Raw genomic sequence first — 24,984 nt, 5'->3', positions numbered from 1 at the left:
CAGGTAGAACTGCAACGCATTCTCTGTTAATGCCCATTGACAGAATTGCACTCGATGATTAAAGTTATTACCATGTAATTGCTGATGTAGCGACACATGAAACGGGTGAAAGCGGTGACGATGCAGTATGCGCATGACACTACTTTGACTCAGTCCACCGGCTCTCGCAATGTCCCGTGAACTCATGTGTGGGTTCATGGCAACAGCAGCTAACACACCAACTGCACCCGCTTCTCCTGTGACGGGCCTGTTACGGACCTGTTTGCGTGCTACAACCATACCTGTTGCATACAGTTGGCGGTAGATGTTTTGCAATGTGCGGCACGTTGGATGCTCTCTGTCCGGGTTCCGTTCTGCATACACCCTGCAGGCTTCAGCTGCATTTCGTCGACACTCGCCATAGATGAGTATCATCTCCGCCTTTTCAGAGTTCGAATACACCATGGTCACAGTTCCTACAACATTACACTATCACAGACGTCTGGTAACACGGTGTACTACAGTTGGTCTGCGTGCAGAGACGAATGCAGAATAACAATAGCAGCAAGCGCTACATGCGGACACTGTGACAGCTAGACCAAACCACAACAGTGCACTACAGCCACACTCGTAAACACGGTCGTCATCGTAAACATGTCCCTGCAGATGCTGCTCGCCGACCGTGGCCCGTGTTTGTTACAACACGCAACTGAACGTCGGAGGTTTCAAGCGTCAACTTTAGGTTACAATATCTCCGGATGTAATTAACATTTTACAATGCAACAAACGGCACTGATTACGTATTTGTTTATATGTTCAGATGTGCTAACAAAACTAACGTGGTTCCATTAAAAAAAACGTAGGTTTGTGTTAAAAAACATACTTCCGTGCATTTTTGTATGGTTTGTATTAAAGAATTACACTAGCCCCTCTCCTCACGTTCGGTCTGTGGAATCGGTTCGTCAGTATTTGATGTGGTTTACGAAATATATCCAGCGGTAACGTTAGGTGACTCACCCTGTATATATATATATATATATATATAACACACCAACTGCACTGCATATATATATGGGGTGGAGAAAATTTAGAGAAAAATTGTGTCACGAAATTTTAACCCTGGATAGCTGATGCCAATAGGAACCTAGGAACCAAAATTACAGATGTTGTGTAGGTCGACAACGCACCATTTTTAAACTGCGAAAACTTGGCAACACGCGCTCCGATTGCCGTGGGATTGCCCTACTGCCGTTCGTCGGTTGACGGGCAGCGCTGTGGTTGTCGGTTCACACATACAAACGTCCCACGCCCTGTCACTGCCCCAACGTGATACGCACACGTGACGAATAAGTCTTGCTGTTTTTCTCCACCTCACGTCAGAGGCATTCACATGTAAGCTTCGCTTCGGAGGATACACACGTCCCTGCGATTTAGTCATACAGTAAGCATGGTGGCACAATATTCGTTTGAAGAACAACGAGATATGATTTTTGTTTATGGACTAGCCGTTGGAAATGTGCTTGAAGCTAGACGGTTGTATGAGAAACAGGAGAAACGGTACCCAGCAAGACGCCACCCACAACCGCAAACTTTTACAGCAATTCACCGGCGACTTGGCGAAACAGGCTCGTTAGCGGGATATCATGGTGATGCTGGAAGACCTCGAACACGACGGGAGTTTCCGGCAACAGGGCAGCCCCGCGGCCAAGTTTCCGTAGTTTAAAAACTGTGTGTTGTAGACCTACACAAAGCTGGCGGCACCGTTGACCAGCATACAAATGCAAAGCTCAAAAGGCTGCAGGCCAGACCAATAGACGTCTATGGAGCTGCGACAACACTGGAGAGTTATAGAGACGTTTAAAATTCGCGTTACAAGATTGATTGTGGCAGGTTCGTGAAGCTGCTGCGTCCAGCCCGTTGTGACTTTATGAGATCTTTTTATGCCGACTCGAGTTATAACCGTGTATGCCACATGCAGAGGGTACATTACACAAGTCTGTAGCCGCTGCGAGTGGCTAGTTATGCAGGTTCAGCAGGCACATCCCTGACATACTGTTGGAGTGGAGTGAATTCCTCCAGACGAAGTGTGACACCGTTTAAATAATTAAAGCTAATAGTCAAACGCCCTATATTGATATATTGTGCTTCAGATCCAAATCTTCTGATAAATTTTTTGTGGCGATAGAAAAAGGGACGGGCCAGAATTCTCCTCGATGCAGAGAGTACCTTAAACAATACATACATTCTCAATTGCATTTAACACTCGATGATATACCCAGAAGCCAAAGCGGTGCATACGCAGTGAGAGGTAAACATACTACACTAGAAACTGAAGAGCTAAGGCAGTAATTTCAAACCTTTCTGATACCTTTGACACTGCGTGCAATCAGACAGCAGCTAGCAGCTATCCCCCCCCCCCCCCCCCCCCCCCGACCCCACCCCCAACCATCCCACCACTATCGTCAACATTAATGCCTAACAAACTTTTAGAATTAAAAAGAACTTTCTTTGAACACTTTAATTTTTAAAATAACTTAAGGTACACGATATTTAGTTTTTAGGTGTTCTATTAAACCACTAACTACTGAGTCAGTGAAACAATCGCTGTTTTCTAATAACATTTTTTAATAGAATGATGAAGCAATTATCACTGCATTGTGAGTGCTACCTCAAATTCCTTCTCAGGAAAGAAATTTAATTATCCACATTAAGGGTAGACACGTGTTAGGAAACATGCTTCTTCTGTACCACTCATCTCCCTAGCGGCACTTGCTTCACCCGCTCCCTGCACCCCCATTTAAGATCAACCAAATTAAAACGTGTGCACTATACTTAGGCCCACTACTTGTAAATCACTTGACTGCTGGACTTCTTGCATCGGAACTAAAAGAAATGATCATTGTCATTAATAATAATAACAATAATGATAATAATAATAATGTATAGGCTGTATAGCAAGGTAATAGCCATCAGATTGTTACCGTTGTGTTGTGCTGTCAGTTGGTTCGTTTATTGTTGCAAAGTGAATAATTGTCTGTTGCAGGAACTATCTACAACTCCGAGAAGGGATTTCCAGGACATATTTAAGCATATAGGACGTATATGTCTCATTTTTACTAAAGTAGATGCATGGCACACAGTGCAAAGTATATGTGTAATGAGTGGACTACGTGAGGAAGATATTCATTCTATTCATTTTAAAAGCCGTAATCTCAACCGCATTGTGTCACACGTTGAAAAAAATGTAATTATTAGAGGCTTATGTAATCAGTATTACAGTCTTACGAAATAGTGATAATAGTGACAAAATTTTCAAAATTTAGTTTCGTTACCGAAGTACAATTGAATCCTTATGTTTTTACACCTCAGAAAATAAAGTTTACCTCTCAGGGGGTAATTACGCCCAGGTGGTAGTGGTAAGTTCCTATTGGAGGCGCAGTAGCACTGACACGGCGTTAGGGTCGGTGGCGGATGTTGCCATCCGGCAAGCACCACTAGTGGCAAGTGGTAGCATAACATCTAGGTAGCATAACATCTAGGTTCGAGTCCGGTCCTGTCCTGGGAGCAGCAACAGCCGAGGGCCACGAGTGGTTCAAATGGCTCGGAGCACTATGCGACTTAACTTCTGAGGTCATCAGTCGCCTAGAACTTAGAATTAATGAAACCTAACTAACCTAAGGACATCACACACATCCATGTCCGAGGCAGGATTCGAACCTGCGACCGTAGCGGTCGCTCGGCTCCAGACTGTAGCTCCTAGAACCACATGGCCACTCCGGCCGACGGCCACGAGTGACCAGTACATCCACCTTCATCCCATGGTAAGACAGAGCAGGCCAAATGGGGCGGAGGGTGGCGAGAACCAGGGACTGTAGCAGTCTCCAGAATTGTGGGCAGTTACGCGGCACAAGACACAACACATCGGCGGGCGGAGACCGGGTCGAGCGCAGCTGACTTCCATCGTTTGGCGGCCTTGATGGCCGCAGCAGCGGTGTTGGCAGTCCAGGATTGCTGAGACAGACGGACTCACGGAACAGCGTGCGGGTGGCGTGCCGACATTGTACTTCTGTAAACTAGCTGAATAAAGGAATACTTCTGAATACCGCTGCATGACTCTGCACTGGCCCTTGACACTATTGGACTTGCTCAGCCTCCTGACGAAATATGGCACGGTGGGTCACGGCTTCAGCTCATCCATCTGGAGTTCTGGGTTCGACCATTGATGGATCCGAACTTAACAAGAACTCAAGGGAGGTTTATGATGTTGGCCAGACATGTACCTGCAAGATGAACAAGCACGTATATCGGTGAGCCCAAACATGGTGCTATAAGCATCATTTTGTGCTATGAATATACCGAGCTTCTCAAGAAAGTCATTTCACCAAATTTTGCTATTTTTGCTGCTACTTTTGGAAACAAATAAATCTACATCTTAACTTACTTTCCATACATTCTCTCACTAGTACCTTATGTCATAATTTTCTGGGACAGTTCATTACTTTAGAATAAAGCACTGATTGCACAAAAGCGAGATGTGACAATAATATGAGGTAGCGACCCACAGTCAACTTGTAACTTCCTCTTAGACAATTGGTCATTGTAACTGCACTTCCACTATACATATATAATCGTGATCAGCCAGTTCAATCACTTGACGATATGGCCTCTTTGAGTTGGCATCCAACAAAGGACTCCCACAGTTTCTTCCATTTCTGCCAATCTTGAGCTTCCCGTTGCCAGTTGAATATACAGGCTGAGTCAGGAGGAAAAGTACATGCTTTGACGGGTGATACTACAGGTGATTTTGAACAAAAAAACTTCTAATAAACATACGCCTTTTTCTTATCTGTCTCTAGGTAAACCAATGAAAACAGCTAGGAGAGGGAAAGGTGCAGGTGACAGTAAATTAAGATACTGTTAAGTTATTGTTTGTTTAATTGTGTACGTTTCCTTACAGGAGATGTTCAAACAGTCCACCATCAACTTCAATGCATTTTGCTGCTCTTGTAGACAGGTGTTGTGTCGCTGATCGGAGATCAGTTTTGCATTCCTTTACCTGGGCACAAGCATATAAAATACGAGTGTGAAGTCCCTCTCTTGTATCAACTCTGTGCTTGTATACGTCGCTCTTCAGCCACCTCTACAAATAGTAATCCAGTGGGGTAAGATCGGGTGACCTCGGTTGCCAAGCAATGACTTCACAGCGACCGATCCAACGACCAGGATATGTTATGTTGTGATACTGTGTCGCTGGCCATACGGAATGTGTAGGAGCTTCATCATGCTGAAAGTACATACAAGCTCGTGTTGTCAAAGGGATATCGTCCATGTATTCTGGTAACACATTTTGAAGCAGCTCAAGATACCATGTCCCAGTAAGATGGTTATCTAAAAAAATTGGATCGATGAGCTGGTCATCAATAATACCGCACCACACGTTGACTGACAAACGTCGTTGAAAATTCGTTTCCACAGTAGCGCGCACATTTTCATTTCTCCATACATGAGAGTTGCACGTGTTTTTGATTCCGTTGCGGGTAGTGGTAGTAGTAGTAATAGTAGTACCTTTATTAATTTGTAGATCTCTTTTTACAAGAATATAGGACATGTCAAAGTATTTACAAGTTAAGCCAAATTTAAAATAAGCTAATTCGTTTACACGTACCATACATTTAAAGATTTCTAGTTAGAGACAATCATTAGACTTACTACTAGTATATACTACTTTGTTTTTACAAATAACTTATTAAATAATGTAATGACACACTGTTCACTAATATCTCACTATCACTCACTGCACACACTATACACACATTGTTTCATAGCACTTCTCTCACCACACACACACACACACACACACACACACACACACACACACACACACACACACACGCTGGTAATCTCTGGGCCATCATCTGTACCACAACTTCCCATTTGCTATCCTGAAAAACTGAGTCAGCATCCCTCTATAATGAGTGAGATGTTGAGCTCAGAAAGAGGAAGAGGTGTTAGTATTGTGCAATGCATAGCTTGGGGATAAGTTTTTCTAGAAAAGGAAGAAAGAAGGAAAAACCACAGTGTGAAGGTGTTTGTGGAAAGTTGGGTGTTTTATAATCATACCTTCTCTTGCTTACAGTACTGGTAATATAACGGATGACGATAAACAGAAGGCCGAAATTCTAAACCTAGCTCTCAAAAACTCGTTTATGGTAGAGGACTGCAGCACCATTCCCCCTTTCAGTTATCGAATAAACGCAAGGATGGCTGACATAGTGTTTAGTGTATCTGGGATTGTAAAACAGTTAAGATCCTTAGACGCCAGGAAGGCATCTGGCCCAGACGCTATCCATGTAAAATTATATGTTGACTATGCTACAAATATAGCACCATTCTCATCCATCATCTATCAGAGATCATTGGAACAGCGGAAAGTTTCACGAGAAGAAGACCCAGGTCATAGAAATCTATAAAAAGGGTAGAAAATCGGATGCACATAATTACTGGCCAATTTCACTGACATCCATTTATTGTAGAATCATGGAACATATTTTGTGTTCAGACATAATGACCTTTCTAGACTCTGAGAAGCTCATCTGCAGAAACCAGCACGGTTGTAGGAAACAGCGGTCATGCGAGACACAGTTGGCCCTCTGTACATGATATACAACAGGCTCTAGATACCGGCTCCCAGGTTGATGCCATATTTCCCGACTTTCGAAAGACGTTCGACTCAGTTCCGCACTGTCGCTTGCTCCAAAAAGTGCTCGCTTACGGTCTATTCGATGACATAGGCGGTTGGATAGAAAGTTTTCTAACAGACAGAGAGCTGTATGTCGTCCTGAATGGGGTGACTTCAACAGAAACAAGCGTAACTGTCAGCAGCTCGTGGTCGTGTGGTAGCGTTCTCGCTTCCCGCGCCCGGGTTTCCGGGTTCGATTCCCGGCGGGGTCAGGGATTTTCTCTGCCTCATGATGACTGGGTGTTGTGTGATGTCCTTAGGTTAGTTAGGTTTAAGTAGTTCTAAGTTCTAGGGGACTGATGACCATAGATTTTAAGTCCCATAGTGCTCAGAACCATTTGAACCAAGCGTAACTTTGGGTGTGCCCCAGGGCAGCGTGGTGGGTCCGCTTCTTTTTACGATTTGCATAAACAATCTTGTTGATGGTATTGACAGCGGCATTAGACTGTTTGCCGATGATGCTGTAGTCTACAGGAAAGTAGTATCACACGAAAATTGTGAACAAATCAATGAGGATTTGTAGAAAATAAATGCGTGGTGTAATGACTAGCAGTTACCTCTCAATATTAGTACGTGTAACCTATTGCGTATAACAAGGCGAAAATCCCCATTAATGTACAAGTACAAAATAAATGCCCAGTCTTTGGAAGCGGAAACACCCGTCAAGTAGCTGGGTGTGACTATTCGAAATGATCTCAAATGGAATGATCAGATTACACAAGTAACGGGCAAGGCGAACTCTAGATTGCGGTTTATTGGTCGAATCCTGAAGCGATGCAGTCCTTCAACAAAGGAAATTGCTTACAATACGCTAGTTCGTCCAGTATTAGAGAATTGTTCGTCTGTATTAAGTTTGAAGTGGGATACACTTGCAGATAGACAACGGGCTAAACGGAAGGGGCTGCTCACTAAATTCCGAAATCCGATCTTCGCCGAGGATGTAGAACATATACAGAGGCGTCCAAAAAAATGTATCCACTGTTTAAAAGACCATAACTGGCAAACTAATTGACGAAGTTGTCCCATCTTTGGTAGTGTAATAGTTTGTAGTTCCGACAATCGTCACACAAGCGTTGTATTGCGTTGTTTTGTTTTGTCAGATGACAGTCGCCAGATAGTCAGTGTTTTGTTCTCAGTTGCACCTAGTTACTCGAGTAAACATGGCTGGCGCAAGGCTTACATTCAATGAAAGGAAATCAGTTTTGAAGTGGTATTTTAAGTACGAAAACATTAATGAGTTTCAACGGCAATGGCGAAATGAGTATCAAACAGAGCCACCGATACGTTTAACGATTCGTCGCATTCGAGAAAAATTTGAAGGCGAAGGCTGTGTTAAAGATGTACACAAACAACGATCTGGACGACCTGTAACAGTAACAAGTCCAGCTAACTCCCGTCGTGTGTTACAACAATTCACTCGCTCACCACAGAAGTCTGTGAGACAGTGTGCCCGTAAAACTGGAGTGAGTCGCTCAAGTGTTCGGCGAATTTTGAAGACAGCAAAGTGGAAGTGCTACATCCCACGATTGCTACACGCAATGAACGAGGACGACCCAAATCGTAGAATGGAGTACTGCGAGTGGTTTACTAACATGGTGCGCAACGATGAAGAGTTTGCAGAGATGATTGTGTGGTCTGATGAGGCACAGTTCAACCTCAATGGTACAGTAAATCGCCACAATTGCATCTACTGGGCCGCCGAAAATCCGAACGTCCATGTAGACAAAGCCTTGAATTTACCAGGAGTAAATGTGTGGTGTGGGTTGTCTTACCGGGACTTGATTGGGCCATTCTTCTTTGACGGCACAGTTACCGGCGAGGTGTACCTTCAGAAGCTTCAGACATCCATTTTACCTGCCATCCGAGACTTGTATGGAGACGGAAGAGTTTACTTTCAACAAGATGGTGCCCTAGCCCACTACCAAAATCGTGTTAGGGCGTATCTCGACGAAATCTACCAGGAAGATGGATAGGCCGTAGAAGTGGTGTGGAATATCCACCACGTTCCCCAGACCTAACTCCTCTGGACTTTTACCAGTGGGGAACACTAAAGGACGTCATTTATCGACAAAAGCCATGCACATTGGATGAACTTCGAGAATCCATCGTACATTCATGTGCAAATATCCAACTGAACACCTTGCAGTCAGTAGTTCGTGCTGCAGTTCGGCGGCATCGTTTGTGTGTGGATGTTAATGGTGACCTACAGTGGTATCTTTAAGTTAGACTTTAAGCTACGCTTGCACCAAAAATGAGACAACTCCGTCAATTAGTTTGCAAGTTATGGACTTTTAAACAGTGGATACATTTTTTGGACCCCTCTGTATTATTACCACCAACTTCCAAATCGCGCAATGATCACCATTCAAAGATAAGTGAAATTAGAGCTCGTTCAAAAATGGCTATGCCCGATGCAGGATTCGAACCTGCGACCGTAGCGGTCGCGCGGTTCCAGACTGTAGCCCCTAGAACCGCTCGGCCACCCCGGCTGGCAATTAGAGCTCGTACTGAGGCGTTCAGATAGTCGTACTTCCTTTGTGCGATTCCGCGATTGGAACAGGGGGGGGGGGAATATGTTATTCTACTCTTTGTACCATATCTGCTAGGTATGATCGAAAGCAGTCATTAGCTACCCCTTTTATTCCTAATGCTTCTAATTTATTTAATAGAATCTTTTGGTCAACTGTATCAAACGCCTTAGAAAGATCCAAAAATATGCTTCTAACACACCCATATTTGTCAAGAGCATCAAGTACAACCTTTGTGAATTCTACTATGGATGCCTCCGTATTTTTGCCACTTCGGAAACCAAACTGTGATTCGCTTAAAAGGTTGTATTTATTCAGGTAATTCATTAATCTGTGTTTCATAATTGCTTCTATTATTTTTTAGAATGGTGACAGCAGGGAAATGAGCCGGTAACTTTCTATGTCTTCTGCATTACCTTTCTTAAGTAAAGGTACAACTCTTGCCTGTTTTAACTGCTATGGAAAGGTCCCTGATGTGAAGGATTCATTTATTATATTTGTTAAGGGGCCTTGTATAATCTCTATGCATTGTTTCAGTACACACATTGGTACTTCATCTAAGCCTACTGATTTTTTATTTTTTAGTTTCTGAACAGTTTGATTGACTTCATTCTCTGTGGTTAGAAGTAACACCATTGTTTTAGTGCAACATTGTTTACAGGTGTTATATTTGTCTGATGGAATTTTTCCTGTAACTTCTCTGCAATACTTGAAAAATGCTCATTTACATACACTCCTGGAAATTGAAATAAGAACACCGTGAATTCATTGTCCCAGGAAGGGGAAACTTTATTGACACATTCCTGGGGTCAGATACATCACATGATCACACTGACAGAACCACAGGCACATAGACACAGGCAACAGAGCATGCACAATGTCGGCACTAGTACAGTGTATATCCACCTTTCGCAGCAATGCAGGCTGCTATTCTCCCATGGAGACGATCGTAGAGATGCTGGATGTAGTCCTGTGGAACGGCTTGCCATGCCATTTCCACCTGGCGCCTCAGTTGGACAAGCGTTCGTGCTGGACGTACAGACCGCGTGAGACGACGCTTCATCCAGTCCCAAACATGCTCAATGGGGGACAGATCCGGAGATCTTGCTGGCCAGGGTAGTTGACTTACACCTTCTAGAGCACGTTGGGTGGCACGGGATACATGCGGACGTGCATTGTCCTGTTGGAACAGCAAGTTCCCTTGCCGGTCTAGGAATGGTAGAACGATGGGTTCTATGACGGTTTGGATGTACCGTGCACTATTCAGTGTCCCCTCGACGATCACCAGTGGTGTACGGCCAGTGTAGGAGATCGCTCCCCACACCATGATGCCGGGTGTTGGTCCTGTGTGCCTCGGTCGTATGCAGTCCTGATTGTGGCGCTCACCTGCACGGCGCCAAACACGCATACGACCATCATTGGCACCAAGGCAGAAGCGACTCTCATCGCTGAAGACGACACGTCTCCATTCGTCCCTCCATTCACGCCTGTCGCGACACCACTGGAGGCGGGCTGCACGATGTTGGGGCGTGAGCGGAAGACGGCCTAACGGTTTGCGGGACCGTAGCCCAGCTTCATGGAGACGGTTGCGAATGGTCCTCGCCGATACCCCAGGAGCAACAGTGTCCCTAATTTGCTGGGAAGTGGCGGTGCGGTCCCCTACGGCACTGCGTAGGATCCTACGGTCTTGGTGTGCATCCGTGCGTCGCTGCGGTCCGGTCCCAGGTCGACGGGCACGTGCACCTTCCGCCGACCACTGGCGACAACATCGATGTACTGTGGAGACCTCACGCCCAACGTGTTGAGCAATTCGGCGGTACGTCCACCCGGCCTCCCGCATGCCCACTATACGCCCTCGCTCAAAGTCCGTCAACTGCACATACGGTTCACGTCCACGCTGTCGCGGCATGCTACCAGTGTTAAAGACTGCGATGGAGCTCCGTATGCCACGGCAAACTGGCTGACACTGACGGCGGCGGTGCACAAATGCTGCGCAGCTAGCGCCATTCGACGGCCAACACCGCGGTTCCTGGTGTGTCCGCTGTGCCGTGCGTGTGATCATTGCTTGTACAGCCCTCTCGCAGTGTCCGGAGCAAGTATGGTGGGTCTGACACACCGGTGTCAATGCGTTCTTTTTTCCATTTCCAGGAGTGTAGTTTGCTAAGTGTTGTGGATCATTTATTACCTTATTCCCCTCCCTTAGCAGTATGTTATTCTGTGTTTCTTTGCCTCTCCCCGTTTCCTTTTTTATAACATCTCAAACTGTTTTGCTTTTATTCTGGCGGCGAGCTGGTATGACATGGGCATACAAAATCTGCCACAGCGTCTACAAAAATGCATCGACAGAAATAGTGGTTATGTCGAAAAATTGCTAAATGTTCAAGCTGCAAACCGATGTAAACCATTGTAGAATTAAACAGGTCTATGTACTTATAAAAAAATAGGGGACGTTACTTTGGGGATTACCCTCGTATTTGACGACCAAAAGCGCCTGTGCTATGTCTTCAATAGGTTGCAAGTGTCAGTCGTGATCAGTACAGTGTTTTGTGTAGTTGTGAGTGCATTATGCCGCATCAATATGAATTCGAACCTGGGCCGTCTGTTGGTGGTCGTGTGGTGGGTGCTTCCGTAACCAACGTAGCCGAAGTGCCTGGTGTTTCACGAGGCGTCGTATCGAAGATTTACACCACATACAGGGAAAGTGGAAGCACATCAACCGCTCAGTCACAACGCGGACGAAAAAGTATGCTGAGCGATCGTGACGGGTGTCATTGAAGAGGATTGTGACGAAAAATAAGGAGGCTACAGCAACAAAAGCCACTTTCTCTGTGATGATCTACAGAAATCAACAAGAAACCGGTATAGGCATGCGTATTCAAATACAGAGATATGTAAACAGGCAGAGTACGGCGCTGCGGTCTGCAACGGCTATATATAAAAAAAAAAAACAAGTGTCTGGAGCAGTTGTTAGATCGCTTCTGCCGCTACAATCGGGGGGTTATTAAGATTTAAGTCAGTTTAAACGTGGTGTAGTCGGCGCATGAGCGATGGTACACAGCATCTTCGAGGTAGCGATGAAGTGGGGATTTTCCCGTATGAGCATTTCAAGAGAGTAAAACGTCAGATCTCCGCCATCCCTGCGGCCGGAAAAAGATCCCACAAGAACGGGACCAATGACGCCTGAAGAGAATCGTTCAACGTTACAGAAGAGCAACCTTTCGGCAAATTGCTGCGGATTTCAATGCTGGGCCATCAACAAGCGTCAGCGTGCGAACAATTCAACGAAACATCATCAATATGGGCTTTCATAGCCGAAGGCCCATTCGTGTATCCTCAATGATTGCGCGACGCAAAGCTTTACGCCTCGCCTGGGCACGTCGACACCGACATTGGGCCGTTGATGACTGGAAACATGTTGCCTGGTCGGACGAGTCTCATTTCAAATTGCATCGAGCGGATGGACGTGTACAGGTATGGAGACAACCTCATAAATCCATGGACTGTGCATATCAGCAGGGGACTGTTAAAGCTGGTGGAGGCCCTGTAATGGTGCAGTTGGAGTGATATGAAACCCTGACTTGTCTAGGTACGACTCTGACAGGTGACACGTACTTAAGGATCCTGTCTGATCACCTGCACCCATTCATGTCCATCGTGCATTCCGATGGACTTGGGCAGTTCCAGCAGAACAATGGGAACCCCCACATGTCCAGAACTGCTACAGAGTGGCTCCAGGAACACTCTTCTGAGTTTAAACACTTCCACCGGCCACCAAACTGCCCAGACATGAATATTATTGAGCATATCTGGGATGTCTTGCAACGTGCTGTTCAGAAGAGAACTTCACCCACTCGTACTCTTATGGATTTATGTACAGCCCTGCAGAACTCATGGTGTCAGTTTCCTCCAGCACTACTTCAGCCATTAATCCAGTCCATGCCATGTCGTGTTGCGGCAGTTCTGCGTGCTCGCGGAGGCCCTACACGATATTACGCAGGTGTACCAGTTTCTTTGTCTCTTCAGTGTATATACAAGTGCTTTGATATAGACATCCCCTTGATTTTATGAAGGCTCCTTTCCAATGAGATACATGAAACACGGCCTCAGTGGTGACAGCCATCCAGTGTTGGTAGCATTAGGAATTACAATCACATTTAACAGTAACCGTGAAGTACATAAAGGCCTGTGAATCTCTAGGAAGTGTGTGACAAAGCGTAATCAACAGTAGATAAATGAGGAGGGTACTGTAAGGTAATAATAAATGTTTGAGAAGCTAAGATTATGACATTTTTAAGTATAATTAAGCCTCAGAACAGAAAGAAAATATCATTGCTTATCAATGAAAAAACATCTAAGAAGAGGCAGAATATTGCATTACTTTCATTACTTGAGATACCCTGTTGCTGCTGGTTATCTGTTATCACTTGAATGGGCTATTGATAACATAAATTGAGATATACTGCTAATTGAATTATAATATTACGAAATTAGAGATAAGGCGTTCAGCAGTAGGAAACAAAATGTTTGTTTACGTACTCACATATGGTAAAACAGGCTAACGTCAGAATGGGATAGCATCAGATGTGGTCCGTTCCTCAGAGGTCCATAGCAGGTCTAGATTTTCACCATATAGAGGGTGACCCTCCTGTGAATCGTCAAACGCATTTTCTCTGGTGTTTCGGCAAATATGCACAAAGTATGCACAAAGTATGAACACAGTTTTCAAACTGCAAAAGAGGGTCATAAGAATAATAACCAAAAATATTAGTCCAGCTCATTGAATGTGCCCAAAACACTGGGGATTTTAACTGCATCGAATGAGTTTATTTGCCAGTCAGCTGTGCACGTCAAAAATTAGTGATAATTACTGCAAAAATAGCTCTGTCCATAACCATGGAACAAGATCTTGACTGAACTTACGTTTACCAAACAAGAATAAACATAAAATTCAAAACAGCATTTTCTACCAAAGAATAAAATTGTACGATAAACTACCAAAGGAGATTAAAGAGATTGCTAAAACAAATTTATTTAAAAAGGCAGTTAAAAATGTCTATTAGCAATCCGTTCTATAAACCGAAGGATTACTTAGATAACATAGAGTATGAGTTTGGTAAAAATTGTAGCACAAGTAAATAATAATAACGACAATAAAATACCTGTCATCCCACACAACACTTCCACAATATACAGGGTGAGTCACCTAACGTTACCGCTGGATATATTTCGTAAACCATATCAAATACTGACGAACCGATTCCACAGACCGAACGTGAGGAGAGGGGCTAGTGTAATTGTTTAATACAAACCATACAAAAATGCACGGAAGTATGTTTTTTAACACAAACCTACGTTTTTTTAAATGGAACCACATTAGTTTTGTTAGCACATCTGAACATATAAACAAATACGTAATCAGTGCCGTTTGTTGCATTGTAAAATCTTAATTACATCCGGAGATATTGTAACCTAAAGTTGACGCTTGAAACCTCCGACGTTCAGTTGCGTGTTGTAACAAACACGGGCCACGGTCGGCGAGCAGCATCTGCAGGGACATGTTTACGATGACGACAGTGTTTACGAGTGTGGCTGTAATGCACTGTTGTGGTTTGGTCTAGCTGTCGCAGAATCATTGGCGACCACCTCATTGGTCCTCACTTGATTGCAGGGGCCCAAACAGTTGCAACATACATCGCGTTTCTACAGAATGATCTGCCAACTTTGCTCGAAAATGTCCCACTGCAAACGCGTCGACGTATGTGGTATCAGCATGATGGTGCACCTGCACATTCCGCAATTAACACTAGACTGACCCTTGACAGGATATTCGACGGGCGTTTCATAGGACGTGGAGGACGCATAAATTGGCCAGCCCGTTCTCCTGATCTTGTGTACCGTGATGTGCCTACAACCCCAGAGGATATGAAACAACGTATTGTGGCAGCCTGCGGCGACATTACACCAGATGTACTGCGGCGTGTACGACATTCATTACGCCAGAGATTGCAACTGTGTGCAGCAAATGATGGCCACCACATTGAACATCTATTGGCCTGACATGTCGGGACACACTCTATTCCACTCCGTAATTGAAAACGGAAACCACGTGTGTACGTGTACCTCACCCCTCATGGTAATGTACATGTGCGTCAGTGAAAAAGACCAATAAAAAGGTGTTAGCATGTGGACGTAATGTGCTGTTCCAGTCTCTTCCGTACCTAAGGTCCATCACCGTTCCCTTTGGATCCCTACGTAATTCGGTGCTCTCCGATACACACGATCGAACAGCGGAGGAGTGGTACTCAAGCGTCAACTTTAGGTTACAATATCTCCGGATGTAATTAACATTTTAAAATGCAACAAACGGCACTGATTACGTATTTGTTTATATGTTCAGATGTGCTAACAAAACTAACGGGGTTCCATTTAAAAAAACGTAGGTTTGTGTTAAAAAACATACTTCCGTGCATTTTTGTATGGTTTGTATTAACCAATTACACTAGCCCCTCTCCTCACGTTCGGTCTGTGGAATCGATTCGTCAGTATTTGATGTGGTTTACGAAATACATCCAGCGGTAGTGTTAGGTGACTCACCCTGTATTTCTCCCCTCTATTTTTCTTTTCTTGAAAAACTTAATCCCAAAGCAATGCAATGCGTAATACTAACATCTTATCCTCTATCTGAACACAACATCTCACTCGTTATAGAGGAACGCTGACTCAGTTTTTCAGGCTAACAAATGGGAGTATGCGATACACAAAATGGTCCTGATGTCAGCTGATAGTGTGAGCAGTGTGTGAAGCGTTATGAAACAGTGTGTGTAGTGACTAGGAGTGAGAAACGAATGAATAGTGTAGCATTAGTCTTTTACATCATTAAACATTTTATTTGTAAAATAGTATTGTACACTAGGGATAAACCGCATAAGCAGCACTGTTTTGAACAGGGTGGCCTTGTAGTCAGGCATGTGGAAGCTCCAATCTTCTTTCAGCCAGCATGATCTAGATTTTCGTGGTTTCCCTAAATTTCTTCAGAAATATTCCGGAATGGTTCCTACTATAAGGCCACGGCCGACAACCTGTCCCATCCTTGTCATACTAGAGCTGTAAGTAGGTAAATGTCTGTATATGTGAACTACTTAATTTTTTCTGTTAAATTGTGATACCAAGACATGTCCAGTACCCTCCTAAAAGCGACCTACTGATGAATGAAACTACTACTACTACTACTACAGTCCCGTGTACTTCAGCTTAGGAGTACGTTTCCAGCTGCTGCGTCATTTCACTCCCAAAATGTAATGCCCCTGCTATCCATACCATAACAGAGCTGTCTTCTGACAATCTGCAACTCATATGCAAAGATCTTAGCAAGAGACGACATTTGTAATTTACTTTGTGAAGCCTTCTCGTAGATCATATGTGAACAGTAAGTGAATTAATTCACGAACCTCCGTAGGGTTTTATTTAACGAACTTGGAACACTTAGACTGACCTCCAAGTACATCTGTTTCCTTGAGTATTTCTAATTAAGACGATAATTTTTAGAAGAAATAGCAGTATCCATCCAGGCGACAAAAAACGGAGGAATGATAATTTTATTGAAAACATCTCCTTCATTGCTGTTTCAAATAGAATACATACCTAAACAACATCAGTTATGAATAATTTTTCACAAGAGCTGAATCCTGCTAGTGACAAACTGCAGCTTTCTGAATCATAATCAGAAGATTTTGCTTTGGCATCTCGTCTGTCTACAACAGGAACGTTTTAGGAAAACACTGTATAATTATCTTATAGCAAAATACTGGATGAAACGGTAAAGAGTAGTATTCAAATAGCAATATTTTAGATCCGTTTGACTCTATTACGTCTATTTAGAATCTCTGAAATACATTTAAAGCTATGGAAAACTGTTCTAATAAAGAGGATTGAAGCTTGATTATTTGGTTCAGACACCAAAGTTTGAGTTTTACATCGTTTTTCCGAATAACTCTAGGAAAATTCCGGAACAGTTCTTACTAACATGCCAAGGCTCACAGTTTTTTTTTTTTTTTTTTTTTTTTTTTTTTCCGAGCGAGGTGGCGCAGTGGTTAGACACTGGACTCGCATTCGGGAGGACGACGGTTCAATCCCGCGTCCGGCCATCCTGATTTAGGTTTTCCGTGATTTCCCTAAAATCGCTCCAGGCAAATGCCGGGATGGTTCCTTTCAAAGGGCACGGCCGACTTCCTTCCCTGTCCTTCCCTAATCCGCTGAGACCGATGACCTCACTGTCTGGTCTCCTTCCCCAACACAACCAACCAACCAACAGTTTTTCTGTCTTTTTCCCTTTCCAATATTTGTAAAAAAGAGACCCAAAGGTGTATGCTGTTATTATTATTATTATTATTATTATTATTATTACTAGTAGTAGTAGTATCATTAATGGTGCAGTTGTTGCTTTCTCTGTTATTTGCGTTCTATAGTTTCTAAGTTTAATGTTTTATTATGCTGATTATTTTTCTTTAAGTGGCCGCCAAGCCTGTTACGCGACTTTTTTTATATCGGAAACAGTCCCTTAACATACGTAAAATCATAATTCAAAGACCCACTTAATCAGAATAATTAACTGACTCCTGAAATGTTATATACAAGGTGTAAATTTTAAGTTGACAAACCAGAATAACTCGAAAAATAAACTTCACACGAAAAAATGTGTACTCCCCCTCGAAAATAATCAACTTTGCATTCTACACATTTTTTCGTGTGACTCTTATTTTTCGAGTTATTCTGGTCTGTCAACTTAAAATGTACACCCTGCGATTGTCGATAGGTGACTAATGTAACTTACTCTTCATATACTCTTTTATTGGTAATTGCAAGGCTTCTACAACTGAGACGACGTTCAAAGCACACTGAGACGAGAGGCAGCACCATAAATAAACCAAATTAATTGTGATTCTTGTTTCATTTGACAGTCATTTAATTCCTAATTCATTATTTTGGAGGGTGTTTAATGAACGTACTTCTAAGGGTCAGGGCCCAATTTCTGCACCTCCAGATTGAATCACACGGCTGTATCCTAGCAAACGGTACAAACAAACAAGACGCAAATACATAGCCTGCAAAATGACCAGTTCCACATCATCTCCATAGAAATCGTGTGACATGTAACTAACTAAACAATTTTAAAATTTCTGCAGCTGTTATGACATATTCTGTGATATACTGAAGTTAACATAGAGATTCAACAGTGACAAAAACACATTGTCCTGGTGAAATTGTGACAAGAAACAGCTGCAGTACATAAATACAAGTATTGTACAAGTAATTTGATACCAGATGTCTACTATTGCAGTCAGTTCCGGTGTAAACGTGGTCCCTAGCCTTGGGGGTCAGAATATCAAAGGAGTTTAAGCTGAATAATGTGACGTAATGAATTAACGGTCGGAAATGAAAGTTAGTCTTTTATTGTCATTAACGATTTACACATTCTAGCGACAACTTCGGCCCACAGCAACCGTTCAATGTTTCGACCTGTAGTTTCAGTGCAAGCACCATAACATAATCCACTGACAGAACCCAACTGTGTGTTGAAAATCAAAGTTGCTCTACTGCTTGCATATGTTTTTTTTATACCAGAGTGTAATTGTATCTTTGTCTCTAACAGAAATTTAGTTACTACACCATCACTCTCCACCCAGTGTACTTTGAATCGTGTACAACAAAAGCTAAAGCCCAGTAGAAATCTTCGGATAACACACGAGATACTGAATGTAACTGACAAAAGATGAAAATATAAGAGTGCACCAAATCAAGAAGGCATGAGGAAAAACGAGCAGCTATAGAACGAGAGTGACGGGAAGTATAAAACGCCAAACCAGGAACGGTTAGAGGAGAAATTCAAAACTGTAGAAGAATGCTTGGCTATTGGGAAGAAAGAAAGACGAAGTATGTGAGAGAAGATGGGAAGCATAATTTGGCAGAGTACAGAAAGATTTCAGACGAAACAAGGCATCCGGAGTAGACGGCATTCCCTTAGAATTATTGAAACGCTTGGGAGAACATACAATGACAGAACTATTCTATCTGTTATGCAAGACACTATCTTATATTACAGATCCGTCCATCCAGTGCAGATCTATATTGCAATCGTTCATAAAATAAAACAATGATTTTTGTATGAGCGACTAAACACATTTGCTAGAATGTCGAAAATACTACATTTGCAGCTGCAACTTATTTAAGAGATTTAGTTTTTGTCTTTTATCACTGACCTAAAACAAATGAGAATGTTATGGAATCAAACGTTATGAATTTATAATACATAAAGTAATACTGGTAAAGAAATTATGGTGCAAAGTGTGAAAATGAGAATTTTTTTAATTCCCTCATAGCACGAAAGTTTCACAGAATTGAGCTTTTTCAGAGTAGACATTGTTTCCGTAAGCTTCAACATAATAAATGGACAAAACATTGATAACCATATTTCATGAATTTAATTCTATTTCTAAGCTTTGTAGATATATTAAGCACTTATAAACTGTTCATCTTATTAAAATGTATTTGAACATATAGCGTAGTGTATATTCATTTTAGTGTGAATTATACTCTTTCCCCCTTCCCCATGTTTAAGGTGGTCAGATGTAACTTTACATTTCTTTCTGTGTCTTATCTTCCATCTATTGTTCGCTTTAACCCTTGCTCCCTCATCCTGGGGAGTGAGATGAGTTAGTAACAACAAGTAGCGCAGTCTAAGATATGTAAATGTCTGCGCAGTACTATTAATTTAATGTTCACAAGTAGTACTAATATGAAAAAATTGGAACGAAATGATTGTCCAGCACAAATTAATTTGTCTCTGTCGCCTACACATATAACTTCAAGTTATGCTTAGAAATGTGCACCAATATTGTAAGTCGTTCACAGTAGTCAGGGAATTGTTGCATCAAACTTTAGCATCTGCAGATTTTTGATTAAAATATGTTGAAGTAACAAAGAATGGTATTTACAAAGTTTCGAAGTTTATTCGCGGTATGGATTTGCTCAATACACTCCTGTCGCCCTCTGAAACAACTTGCAAGATAAATTCAACATATGTTTAAGATGTACGACCAATAAATTTTTCATATTTCATTTGAATAACTGATACAAAGTCGAAACAGCTCTGGTATTTGAATGGTCATAGATACTTTAGATGACTCGGGTTAAAGGATTAAATAGTAAACTGAAAGGTTTACGTCTTGTACCTCTGAAATAATATTAAAATTAGTGTATTGTCTTTATTCCTACCCTTATTCCTTGATAAGGAAATATCGATTTAGAAAGTAATTATAAGTTATAGACTCACATATTTCAGATTTATTTCTGAAACCACAGCTTCTACCTCTGCAGACTCAGAGGAAGAAAGTAACCCAACAATAAAAATAGGTAATACGCAAATTATTTTATTCATTATGCGTTCATTATTCGAAAAGTAGTAAGTGGTGTTTCAAATCCACAAATTAACGTGAAGGCGACTGACAGACGGTGGGAATTTGTGCACAGAAAATAAGAACAATCGTATAAAAATAGGTAATACGCAAATTATTTTATTCATCATGCGTTCATTGTCCGAAAAGTAGTAAGTGGTGTTTCAAATCCACAAATTAAGGTGAAGGCTGCTGACAGACGGTGGGAATTTGTGCACAGAAAAGAAGAACAATCATCTTTCACCGTACAGTTTACTAGCCTATTCTTTTGCTTTCCTTTAACTCATTATTATTAGAAAGCGTGCAATCCGAAATGATATGATGATATGATGCATCAAACATAAGAAAAATTAGTTTACGTAACAGGATTGGTATATTTGCGATCGAAGCAGTTGAGCATAGTACGGTATAACTACTGACAGAAAATGATCAGATCATTTTATCCTGAATTACAGAAGGAATTTCCGAAAGTCGGTCTATTGCGTGTACCATTTAAAAAACATCATACTTTAACACTCTTGGCTAAATATTGTCCAATAGTGTATTGTTTTCACTAAATGTGGATGTGTAATGCAGAGAAAACAAAGTTTTTGTAAAATGTGATTTTATTCAAGTAAATAACTTAATTTTACGTAAAGGAATTACTATAGCAACTACAAAACAATTTTGTTTTCAATCTACCAAACCATATGAAACTCGAATACTTCGTACTGGTAAAATCGTGTGAGTGTTCATGATCAGAAGTTTTTCCTGTTCTTGATCATATGAATTGTACTGTTATTCAATATAAATTTTTGACTTTCATTTGGGCTGCCGTGATTTTCTTTGTGATACTTAGGTTAGTTAGGTTTAAGTAGTTCTAAGTTCTAGGGGACTTATGACCACAGCAGTTGAGTCCCATAGTGCTCAGAGCCATTTGAACCATTTTTTTGTCATTATAATTATTGTTCCAAAATATATCTTCTCCCATCAGCAACTACTCTAATGATCATCACGCAAAAGTTATGGAGAAGGACTAGTTGATTGGACTTCTGAAAACACGTTATATTTCCCATATTGTTCGTATGGTTATAACATTCGTGTACGCATGACGTTGACCAGTAACATTTTCTTTCAACGCACATTTGTTTTTAGAAACCACTAACATGAAATAAGTTTCGTAAGCGTTGTTTTAGTTTCCTTATCATTTGTAGGTCATTATTCTTCAAAACACATACATTTGAAACCTTTTCTTATCATTTGTAGGTCATTATTCTTCAAAACACATACATTTGAAACCACGGTACATAAGCTGGAATTGTTTCATTTTTCGCAGAATGTATGTGTGTTATATTTCTGTCCTGTCATTTCAATAAAGAATGCCAGTATTGTGTACAGCTGCAACTGCACCGGAAAAGTAAACCAAATCGCCTACGGAAATCCACACAATGGTTATCCGGGTTTTCATTATACGCTACACTACGACACAGAGAACCGAAGTAACTAATTTCTCAAAGATAGTGGGTGCAACTACTCGGAATGCAAAGATATAAGCCGTAGCTAAATAAGCCACAGTTAAATGAATAAAAGCAGTATACACATTTAGTGTATCACCATCAGCTACCAAATTTAACACAAAATGCCCTTCAAAATGAAATATTCAGTGTGTTACTATCTATTACTAAGTTTAAAGTCTCGCATATCTATGAGACATTAACGAACAGCAGGTAAATTATTTTATAAATTCATTGCGAAGGTTAAATAGGAAAACTGGAGTCCCTGAAAATATTTTAGGGTTGAGATTGTGGCTGTCATATTCTTTAGCTTCGAAGGAGGTGGAACAGTTACACGAAAATTTGAAATATATGTATAGTCTATCAAATTTTGTTCTCAAGCTCTACAACAACTGTAAAACATAGTTGCAAATTCATAGATTAGCAACAAGTGCTCAGTAGTACATCCGAACGATTTAAATTAATATTTATCCTTAGTGAGTTTGATTTCAACACTCTATCACGACTTCTGGAGAAAAGAGCAACATATATTCACTACTACATTCGTTGAAAGTGCCGAACACAGCCAAGCGACAATCGTTCTAATGTCTGCACTTTCCTAGCGATATTGTCTTCTCTTGATGGAGAAAACCGCAAAATAAAGGAAATAGTGCGACAGCATATGATATCTTCATCTAAAAAATCCATTAATGTGCAAGGTTTTTTCTGGCGGAAAAGTGAAAATGCTTCACTCAAATTTGTTAAAGAAATCACATAATAACCTTTACCTCCTGAACAGTTCAACGTAATGTTCCCCGTTGGCCACATGTGATATGTTGTAGCATCTGCATGCGACAACCTATAACATGTACTGACGATCTAAACACTCGTTTTTCAACCTAGATCGCCACAATACTATGAGAAAACGCTCTGCCAGATTTTCTGATAGGCCTCGTGAAAGTAATAATACTGATAGCAATAAAAAAAGGAATGTTGCAAAATCAATTTTAGCTGGAACATTATCATAGTTAGCATATACTTGTCTTCTGCACAAAAGGCACTCTACTTTCTACCTATTCTTCCTCGTCAGACCACTGAGGGAGCGGAATTTGCTCATCTACGTGCTATAAATGGATTCTCCAAAGAAGTCAACGTAATTTGTACTGATTTCTCGTAGTAGGGAAATCATATCTGCTAGTGACTAAAAGGCAAGCATACGGCGAGAATTCTTTGTTGAAAAGTGAATACAAATGTCATGTTTTGCTGCAATATGGAAGTCTGTGTGTATGCAATTATGGCACATAAGTAAATAATGACTGAAAGCCTATCTTGTCACCAGTTTCAAAATGTATCTGCAGAAGACCACTCAGGTCGAGGTAATTATGATTGTATCAGAAACATGTACTCTTCGGCAGCGAACTGGAACAGAACGCTGTCCACTCTTAACTTCGTTTTGTGAAACACGGGTTGTTACTTCATCGCCAATGACTGGGTGGATGCAAGAGTAAGGTAAAGGAACAGCTCGTGGCTCGTTGCTATGTGAACTCAGCTCCGTTATCTCTATTTGCTCTTACTGAAAAAGATTACAATTCTGTAGTTGTAAATGGTAGAATGGGGACTAGAAACCTGTTCAGAACATTCTGTTTGAAGACCATGGGCTTGTTAACTTGACCCAGGCGATTGTCTTGATATGTCCTTATGGATAGCCAAGGCCGGCTTACAGTGTCTTCTTCGTCTGTCAGAGAAAAGTATCGCTTCTAATGACCTAGCCGTCAATGTGAATTTTGAGCACGGGCGTAAATAAGAGATACCCACGATTTACGATATTGTGTCATTACTGGTGAATAAGCAGACAGTACGGGAGAAAACGCTGAGGAGTGATGGCGTGAGCTACTCTGGATGAAAAAAGATTGTACTGATATGTTTGCAGCTTCAGAAGTACGCTTATTTGTATCCCAGGGCGTTTGTCTCGTCGAGCACTTGAATGCACCCATCATCCGACCTTCTCTACTAGATTACTGTCTGTGACGTCGGTTAAGGGCCGAAGCCCATCGGTGAAATCCGAAAAGACGCCTGTGTGCGCACTAAACAGGAGGATAGACATCACCTCCGGTCTGTGCTGCATCTGTTTGCACCATCTGTAAGACTTATCTGAGTTGGTGGTGGCATTTTTGGACTCAAACTTTCGAGGTGAAATTGACCGTAAAGCCCAATAAATACGTAGTCGCTAATTTACTGACCTCTTCCTGACATTTCCAAATGGGTGTAGGCCGGAGACATTTAAGAGCGTCACACACGCTTAACTGGTGTTTTGCTTTCAGAAAGGCCCGGCGTCTAAAGAATCTTCGTTACAAACCCTGTGAACTGGGTAGGACCAGTGGCGCCCCACGGCGGCCGTTACCTGTGCGGCTCGGCGGCTGCGGCGGCGGCGGCGGCGGCGGCGGTGGTGGCGTCCGCAGCGCGCGCTCGCTGCCTGCTGACTGGCGGCGCCGGCGACGGCGACGGCGGCGGAGGCTGCGGCGAGGAGCGCCGATCAATCGTCAGTCAGCATCTCCAGCCGCTTACCGGGCTCTAACTGCCACTCGAGCCAGTTCCTCCGGCCGCCGGCTTTGTGGCCGCAGCCGCAGCCGCACCGCAGCCAGGTCAGCGAGCAACAAGCCCGCGCCCGCGCCCGCTATATTTGGCCGCCCGATGGCCTGCGACGCCCTCCAGCCTGTCGCTGCCGCCGGACTTCCAATTTGCTCTTCCGGTGCTCCGGCCACTGCCGCTGGCGGCTACCGTCTCCGCGACACAGCCCGCAAACGAGGGAAGCCAGA

The 24,984-nt window shown here is 42.4% G+C and overlaps 1 protein-coding gene across 3 annotated transcripts in view; it reads right to left on the bottom strand.

Moving 5' to 3' along the window:
- LOC126249614 (glycine receptor subunit alpha-2-like) overlaps positions 1–24,614 on the bottom strand; it is a 477,560-nt gene extending 452,946 nt beyond the window's left edge. For all 3 annotated transcript variants that reach the window (XM_049951280.1, XM_049951283.1, XM_049951282.1), the window contains exon 1: positions 24,570–24,614. The gene's annotated coding sequence lies outside the window, so the exon portion shown is untranslated. The remainder of the gene's footprint in view (positions 1–24,569) is intronic.
- Positions 24,615–24,984: the final 370 nt, after the last annotated feature.

This window comes from Schistocerca nitens, chromosome 3, assembly GCF_023898315.1.
Source record: "Schistocerca nitens isolate TAMUIC-IGC-003100 chromosome 3, iqSchNite1.1, whole genome shotgun sequence".
Classification (NCBI taxonomy): Eukaryota; Metazoa; Arthropoda; class Insecta; order Orthoptera; family Acrididae; genus Schistocerca; species Schistocerca nitens.
This window is presented reverse-complemented; position numbering and strand designations above follow the sequence as displayed.